This window comes from Cavia porcellus, unplaced genomic scaffold, assembly GCF_034190915.1.
Source record: "Cavia porcellus strain 051 isolate PalLab524CR breed Dunkin Hartley unplaced genomic scaffold, mCavPor4.1 scaffold_20, whole genome shotgun sequence".
Lineage (NCBI taxonomy): Eukaryota > Metazoa > Chordata > Mammalia > Rodentia > Caviidae > Cavia > Cavia porcellus.
In genome coordinates this window covers 32,296,462-32,304,954 of record NW_026947503.1, presented here as the reverse complement: position 1 = coordinate 32,304,954, position 8,493 = coordinate 32,296,462, and the positions used below count along the sequence as shown (strand labels likewise).

Below are 8,493 nucleotides of genomic sequence, written 5' to 3'. Positions count from 1 at the left end.
CAAGTGAGGTTTATTGCAGGAATTCCAGACTGGTTCAATATTTGGGAATCAGCCTAATCCAACATAGTACTGGGTTTAAAAAGATCTTACAATTGGTGCAGAAAAAAGCATGTGACAAAATTCAGTGCCCACGCTTGATTTAAAAAAACTCATAAAAGTGTGACTATAGAAAAATTACCTCAGCTTCATAAAGAGCACCTATTAAAAAATCCTAAAACTAACATTGTACTTAATGGCACAAAACTGAATACTTTCCACTTCAGGTCCAGAACAAGTCAAGGAGAGATGTCTTGATCACTCTGAAAGCTCCAGCTCTTCTAGTTCAAGTGCTGAACGTTCTAGCCAATGTGGTAAGGCTGTACTGCAGTAAACAAAGTAAAAGCATGAAAATTTCAAAGAAATACAAGTGGTTCCTATTTGAAGATGACACGATTATCTATATAGAAAAGTCCTGTAACTAATAAGGGAATCCAGCAAAATCATAGGATATAAGCTCTACATACAAAAATTAATTGTAATTTATTAGAAGTGAACATGATACAAAAATACAATTCCATTTATAGTCACTTAAGCATACATCTGTTGGAGTTACACGCTGAAAACTACAGTGTGGGTGAACTGAAGATCTAGATTTAATGGAGAAACATACCATGTTCATGAATTGGAACACAATGCAGTAATGATGTCAGTTTTCCCTAAATTTTATGAAAATTGATAGGCCTAATGCAATTCATAACAAAGTCTCTGCAGAAAAATTTTGAATACAGACAAGGTTATACTAAAACTTATGTGTAAAGATAAACCAGAATAGCTAAGACAATTTTGAAAAACAGTAAAGTTGGGGTAATCAGTTTACTTGGTTTTAAGATATTACATAACTACCATAATGAAGACTTGCTACTGTCAGAAATAGATATAGGTCAGTGAAACAGAATGGAGAACTCACATAAATACCCAGCAGACTTTTGACAAAGACAAAAGCAATTTAATGGCGGAAAGTTGCACCAAATGGTGGTTGTTATGATTTAGATCTAAAATATCCCTCAAGCTGAAGTAGGAACAGCATGTTCAAATGGGTAGGGGAACAAAAAGCAGAGAGAAGGAAGGGAAGGGAAGGAAAATGCAGAGAGACTTGAAAGAGAAAAATGGAAACAAAGTTTGTATAAATGGAAAGGAGAAGGATTGATGGTAGGGAAGGGGAGTAGAAAAAAAGATTAGGATATATACAGGTGCAAATTCCCTATAATGAATGTGATCCATATGTGTGACAAATATATACTAATAAAAAGTTTTAAAAAGCTGGGCTTGGTGGTACACTCCTATAATCTTAGCACTTGGGAAGCTGAGGCAGGCAGATTGTTGCAAGTTCAAGACCAGCCTGGGCTATAAAGTGAGCCTAAGGCCAGCCTGAGGACAGACCTTGTCTCAAAAAGATAAAACAAAACATAAAAAACAAAAAAAGTTTAAAAAATATATTAAAGCTGGAGATTTAGCTCAGTGGCATAAGTGCCTGCTTTGCAAGCACACGGTTGTGGGTTCGATCCCTGGTACCAAAACAAAACAAACAAACAAACAAATATATATAATAAAGTGTCCCCCAAATTCTCATGCACGTGGAAAGTGATTGAACTGTAGGGGCATGAAACCCCAGTGACGAGTTCTGTAGTTGAATGTACTCTTAGGAGGTAGGGTCTAGTTTGAGGTGGGTCACTGAGGACCTGACCTGGAAGGGTACATTCCTGTTCCCTGCTCCTCCCTCTCTTTCCTTTCTGCCTGCTATGGCTTGAATACCTTTCCCTTCACCACACTCCTCTGCCATCCTGTTTCTGCCTTAAAGCCAGGCAACCAGGATTGAAACCGTGAGCCAAGGTAACTTTGTCCTCCATTAAATTGTGGGTGTTGGCTATTTTGTTTGAGCCCAGCCTGGGCAACTTAGTGAGACCTGTTTCAAAACAACTGGCGATATAGCTCAGTAGCAGAGCTTGCTTAGCAAGTTCAAAGACCTAGATTCTATCCCCAGCACTACAAATAGTATAAAATTTTTAAATTCCTACTTGTATTTGAGCTATTTCTGAGCTTTCTAGTCAGTTCCATTGATCTGTCCACCAAATAGGGTTATATTCCCATAGCTTTATAATTTATGTACTACTTAACATATGGTGATACTATATGATAATGTATACTAATATATGTTATATATATTTTAAATTCATAGAGTAGTGTGCATTGTTGTAAAGACTCAGAGACACAAAGTACAGTGGCAAAGTCCTCTTTACTGTTCATCTGTCAGACCAAAGGTAATTCTTCATAGGTGGCTTATATGCTTCTATCTAGTCTTTTTCTCAATGGATTTAGTATCAATACATTTATACACATATAAAGTTCACTTTCTGCTAACACTAATGAAATCAGATACATCAGATTATCAGATACAAGATACCATTCATAATAATATGCACCACATACTACTGAGAAGAGAATATATGGTCTGGTGGACTATAACAATGCTGTCTTTTCATTTATAATTTTTATTTTACATTTATTGAAACAGTTTGTTTAGTCTTATTTCCATGTAACTTTGTGTGTCTCAAATAATGTCCATACATTAAATGGAAAATATAAATAAAAATCAGTCCCAGTGTTTGCTGAAATATGTTAATAGCCAGAATCTGTTGTAAGTGACTTCTGACACATCCCTAATTTCACACAGTTTGCATTGCCCATTTCCCATTGCTAATAGAATACTTTTCATAGGCAGAGCAAATTAAAATAACTCCACTCACTCGCTCACCGTTCCCATGGTCAGGAGTCCAGCCAGCTGTAGGTATGTCTGATGGCTTGACCAGGTAGAGATCCATTTGAATTGTCAGCAGATTTCATTTCCTGTTAGTTGTGAAACTGCGTCCAGTTGTCTTGCTGGAGGCACTTAGCTCCTTAGTCAGTAGGGTCTGGCTCCTTTTAGCTTCTAGAGGCCACTCCGAGGTCCTTACCATGTGGCTCCCTCCAGCTTGGCCACTGGGCACTTCTTTGTCAGATGTCTCACTTTAAAGTTCTTTGTAGTTGCTTTTGGAGGGTTCTTGGAGTCAGGTCAGGCTCACCCAAGTCATCTTCCTATTTTCAGTCAATCTGTCATACTGCATAGCTTAGCACTGGGCAAGATCCTTTCACAGTCCTGGGATTGTTCTGGGCATATGTCCCTGGCTGCAGGAAGTCCTCAGGCCATCTTAGAATTCTGCCTCCTGTGTCACCTGGTAGAGGAGATGACTCCTACATTGAACAGGAGGTTGAGTTTGAGCACGGCTTATGCCAGGCACAGATGTGTGTGTAATGGACTGCCAAGGAAGCCAGGAATAGTGTCCACAAGGAGCTTGTAGCCTGACAGAATCTGGGCAGCTGAAGGCCACGTGGAGCACGTGACTCTCTGTCATCTCTTCCAAGGAAACAGCACCTGCACCCTCAATTGTATCTTCCATGAGGGCCTCCAGACATCTCTTCATTCTGGATTAGTGAGGGAAGTGAGGAGGAGGAAAGAAAACCGTTCTGACCAAAGTAGCCTGTGGGGAGTGGTTTACCAGTGGTTATCCAGGGTCACCAACCTTCTGGGAGATAAGGTGGGGTCAGGGGAGACTTTCTGGGAGAGACTGCCTTTGAACGGGGGCTAATCTTTAAGATTAGCAAGAATTTCAAAAGGAGATGCTGGATATGGGAAGAGGCTTCCAGAAAGGATACAGCAAAGACACAGGGATGGAAGCTTGTGAGTGTGTCAGGGAAGGACAAACTGCCACTGGGGTGCTCCAGGAATTTAAGAATGGAGGAGCAGTCAGGAAGGGGAGTTGGGGCTGGACTGTGATGAGGCTTAACAGAGGAGTGTGAGCTTCAGTAAAACTGCAAGGTCAGCTTGACTCATTTTGACAGTAGAATGTCCTTGCCACTGCCCAGAGAGAGAGGCTATATTCCAAGTAAATATTCCATTTTATAACTGATAAGAAAGAAAGAAACATAGGCACTTAAGCTTAGAGTAAACACGATCATTATGGTGACTGCAAAGCATCACTGATAGGCCAATAAAAAAGAAAAGGAGTCACAGGAGAAACAAGTCCATCTCTGAACTGTGTTAAGCTACATCATCCAGTAAACACTACTGACCTTCCTGTGATGAACCGAGCCCTGACAGCTCTCTCTTTAAGTGAAAGTCAGTCCACAAGCAAGCTGCCCTTTGTGGTTGTTATGGGTTGAACTGTGCCTCTACAAAAGATAAGTTGACATTCTAACCTCCGGTGCCTGTGATGTGACATTATGTGAGAACAGAGTCGTTGTAGATGTAATCAAGTCAAGATGAAGTCATTGAGGTGGGCTCTGTACAGGACGACTAATGTCCTTATAGGAAAGGAGAAAGACAGCTGGCTGACACAGGGTCAAGATGCAAGCTGCAAGTCAGGTCCCAAGGAACATCAAGGACCACGACCACCAGCATCCATGGCTTGGAGAGAGCAAGGAAGGCATCTCCCCTGCTGAGCCCTCACCTGACTTTAGATTTCTGACCTCTCCAAGTGTGAAAGAAGAAACTTCTGTTGTGTAAGCCACGTTATGGCTGCCCCAAATAATGAAAACAACATTCATTCATCCTTCAGACATACAGTGTCTGCGCACTGTGCCAGGCTCCATGCTGGGGCTTTAGGTGACTCTGCTGAGACCCTGGCTGCACATGAGGAACTGGACATGGTTAATGTGGCAGGTTGCTGTCTAAAAAGTTAGTATCAGGCCAGGCCAAACCACACTGTGCAGTTTTTACAGGGATGCACTAGGAACGCGGCACCTCCTCAGGCAGGGCAGGCCAAGGACAGAGGGCAGGATCAGAGCAAGTCTTGGAAACACGCTGGGGCAGAACTAGAGCAGATGGATGTTGCTTTTGACTGGTTTTAGACTCTGGTGCCCTTCTTTGATACACTGAGGACCAACCAAAGTACCGCTCAAACAAGAGGTGGCACAAAGTGGCAAACTGTCTTACCTGGAGTGAAAACACTGCTTCCACAATCACATTTTTCATGTTTCACGAGTCAGTAACTGGCAAACGCCTGGCAGTGCACAGTCCTGGTTAGCAGGTCCCAGTGCTTGTCAGCCCAATGTCACACCACAGTCTGTGACTCACTGTTGACCCTTTGACAACTTATTTAACATCTTACAAATGCGTTTTCTTTATCTGCAAAATACAAACAATCATCTCAGATTTGGTGTGAGAAAAATGAATGCAACTTTCTTAACAATGTGCCCAGTGCCTAGGAAAGCATAAGAAAGTGCAGTCCTAATGGACAGACTGCGCTTTTCCATTAAGTAGAATGTGTAGGGTGGCCCTGGCTTTGAATGGATGGGCCTGATACCACACTTCACGCAGTGGGACTATTTTGGGTCCTGGGGCTGGGGCGCTCCTCTAGTCTCAGGTGTGGCCCTGGCTCCGGAGCTCCTCTGATCCTTTGTGGCAGAAGTGACGTCAGTTCCCAGGGAGCCCCTTTTCCCAGGAGCCCGGAGACAGGACTGCAAGAGCGATATTTACCGGGAGAGGCAGGGTAACCAGGAGACGTATCCCAGGGTGAGACCAAAGTGGAAGACGCGTTGCATCTCCGGGACCACGAAAGAGGCAGCCACTCGATCTCGGGGTGGGGGGAGCAGGGAAGGAACCGGGTAGCCCACTGTGGACATGAAATGTCCGTTAGGTGGCAGCGCCAAGAGCAACCCAGGGCCAGGGGCGCCGTCCTCGCGGAAGCCAGGCTAAGAGCTGGGCCGGCGGAGGCGACGCAAGAGAGCAGCTCGGGCTCCGAAGGCCCTTCTCCGCCTTCCTGCGGCCACCACTGGGTGTCGCCATTGTCCCGCCCAGGGCGCGGGAGGCTCGGTCTGCTGCGGCTCCTGGTTCCCTTCCGCTCTAGACAGACAAGGCCCAGGGCCGGGGTACCCCGAGGATGAGCTTTCTCCTCTGTGAGTCACCCACGGTGGTTCCCCAAGGGTTGGCCCTGTGACACCCCGAGGGGAGGTAAAACCCTCATACCCAGATCCTGCAGAGCCGGAGCTACCCAGGTGTTGCCGGACTCCTGACGACTGACTTTTATTTCCACACGACCCTCTGTCTTGCACGGGGGCTAAGCCAGGACCCCGTGTTCTCAGAATCTGGTCATAGACAGAGTCTCGCTCAGCAGGGAAATTCAGGGCAGAGGTCTTGCTCTTCTGGCTTGTCCCATTCTGACATCTATGGACCTGTGCTTCTCCTTCTCCATCGCTAACAAGCTGTCCTTCCCCTCTGTCTGGTCCTGCCTGCTCATTTGGATGCAAGAACCCATCATCCCCCAGCTTCCTGACAATTAAGAGCTTGCAGACTGGGAGTGGTGGCACAAGACTGTAATCTTAGCACTCTGGGTGCCTGAGGCAGGAGGACTGTAAATTTGAGCTCTGTCTGAACAATTTAGCAGTTTAATGAGACCTTGTCTCAGAAAAAAGAGGGTGGGGGAATATAGCTCAGTGTTAGAGTCCTGGGTTCAACCTCTAGTACTGCAAAGACAGAGACAGAGTCAAACTATGAACCACTCTTGCAGATCTTTCAATGGGGAGGGAAGGAAAGGGGTGCTCTTGGCTCTCAGGGATGCTAGGTTCTGGCCGTTGAGCCCACTCCACAGGACAGGCTGTGGCCCCTTATGCATCCTGTGGCCCAGGCTATCACGGTGTCAAGTACAGAGCTGGCTGACAAGGAAAAGTATCAAAACATCTAGCAGAATGTTTTTCACTGGAGGCCACTCATCTCTGGGACTGTTCATCCTTTGGCAGTTTAGTCTGAATTGTGTCCTTTTATTTTCTGTCTTGAGGGGTCTGGAGAAGCCCCAGGGTGCGTGTCCCTCTTGAGCTATTACTTGTCCTTGATGAAATCTCAGTGTTGTTTAATTTGCATTTCTCTAATGGCCAGAGATGTTGAACATTTTTTCATGTGTTTATTGGCCGTTTGTGTTTCTGCTTCTGAACAGTGTCTGTTCATTTCAGCTATGCAATTATTAACTGAGTCTTTTATTTGGTAGCAGTCTCATTTTTTGAGTTCCTTATGTATTCTAGATATTAGTACTGTGACAGAGGAGCAGTTGCCAAATTATTTCCTGTTCTCTAGGTTGTCTGTTCATTCTGTTACTTGTTTCCTTTGCTGTGCAGAAGTTTTTTAATTTTATATAATCCTATCTGCTGATTCTTGATGCTATTTCTTTTGTAACAGGTTCCATTCAGAAAGTCCTTACTTGTGTCTTCAAGAGTTTTACCTATTTTATCTTCCAGCAGATTAAGGGTTTCTGTTTTCTTAGCTAGGTCTTTGGTCCATTTTATTTTGATGTGTGGTACTACATATGGGCCTAGATTAAATCTTCTCCCTGTGTGTAACCAGTTTTAGTACCATTTGTGTACGAGGCTATCTTTCCTCTGGTGTGTGCTTTTGGCCCTTTGTCGAAGATCAGAAGACGTTAGTGTGCTTAGGTTGGTTTCTGCTACCTCTGATCCACATGTCTGTTCTTATGCCAGTAGCACACTGTTTTTTTTTTGTTTTTTAATCACTATAGCTTTGTAATATAACTTGAAGTTCAGGACTGTGATGCCCCCTGCTTTGTTTTTGTTGCCCAGGATTGCTTTTGCTATTCTGATCCCATGTACATTTCAGAGTTGTTTTTTCTAGTTCTGTGAGGAATGTTGTTGGTATTTTGATTTATATGTAGTATGGCCATTTTTTGTAGTGTGGCCATCTTGACCATTCAAAAGTGCCTGTGCAGTGACAGAGGATATCTTTCCACTTTCTCATGTCCCCTTGGAGCGCCTTTTTCAGAGCACTATTGTTTTCATTTGGAACCTTTCACTTCCTTGGTTAGGTTAGGTTGTAAGTATTCAATTTTTCTGGAAGCTATTGTGAATGTTGTTCTCCTAATTTCTTTCTCCACAGACCTTGTTTTTTGGTGTGGTTTTCTTTTCTTTTTCTTTCTGAGCAGATATGTATGAAAAATACTTCATTTTCCTTAACTTCCCTGTAAGAAAAACTGGAGACCAAGTTGATTGCAGCTGTCCAGTGCCCCACAGGGCCTCTTTGAGGGGTGTGGCATAGGGCATGAGGGTGATACCTCACTCAGCAGGCAGCAGCTGAGTCCAGCAGGCCACTGCCAGGCAGGAAAACAAGCCTCATGTCACCCGATCTAATTATTTCCAGGGAAACCGGAAACTCATATTTTTACTGATGTTTCCCAATGTTTAAATATTGGCATATGATTTGAGAAATGGTCCAGTGCTGCAGGCCAATCCAAATAGGTCTCTGGGTGACCCCAGACCCAGACCTCTGCAGGGCCATGTGCTGAGTGCTGGCTCGCGCCCAGCCCTGTCTGCTGGCAGCAGGAAATGACTACACCCTCATCTTGCTGCTGCCCAGCTGTCTTGTGGCTAAATGATGCTGAGATATTTCATTCTGAGGCATGGAGCTACGAAAGCTTT

The 8,493-nt window shown here is 44.2% G+C and overlaps 1 long non-coding RNA gene across 1 annotated transcript; it reads right to left on the bottom strand.

Annotated features, from left to right (window-relative positions):
* Nucleotides 1-585: 585 nt before the first annotated feature.
* Nucleotides 586-7,079, bottom strand: LOC134471779 (uncharacterized). The gene is made up of 3 exons (XR_010041413.1): nt 5,552-7,079; nt 5,009-5,200; nt 586-3,498 (listed from the first exon to the last, which is right to left on the bottom strand). It is a non-coding gene; the product is annotated as an uncharacterized LOC134471779 (long non-coding RNA).
* Nucleotides 7,080-8,493: the final 1,414 nt, after the last annotated feature.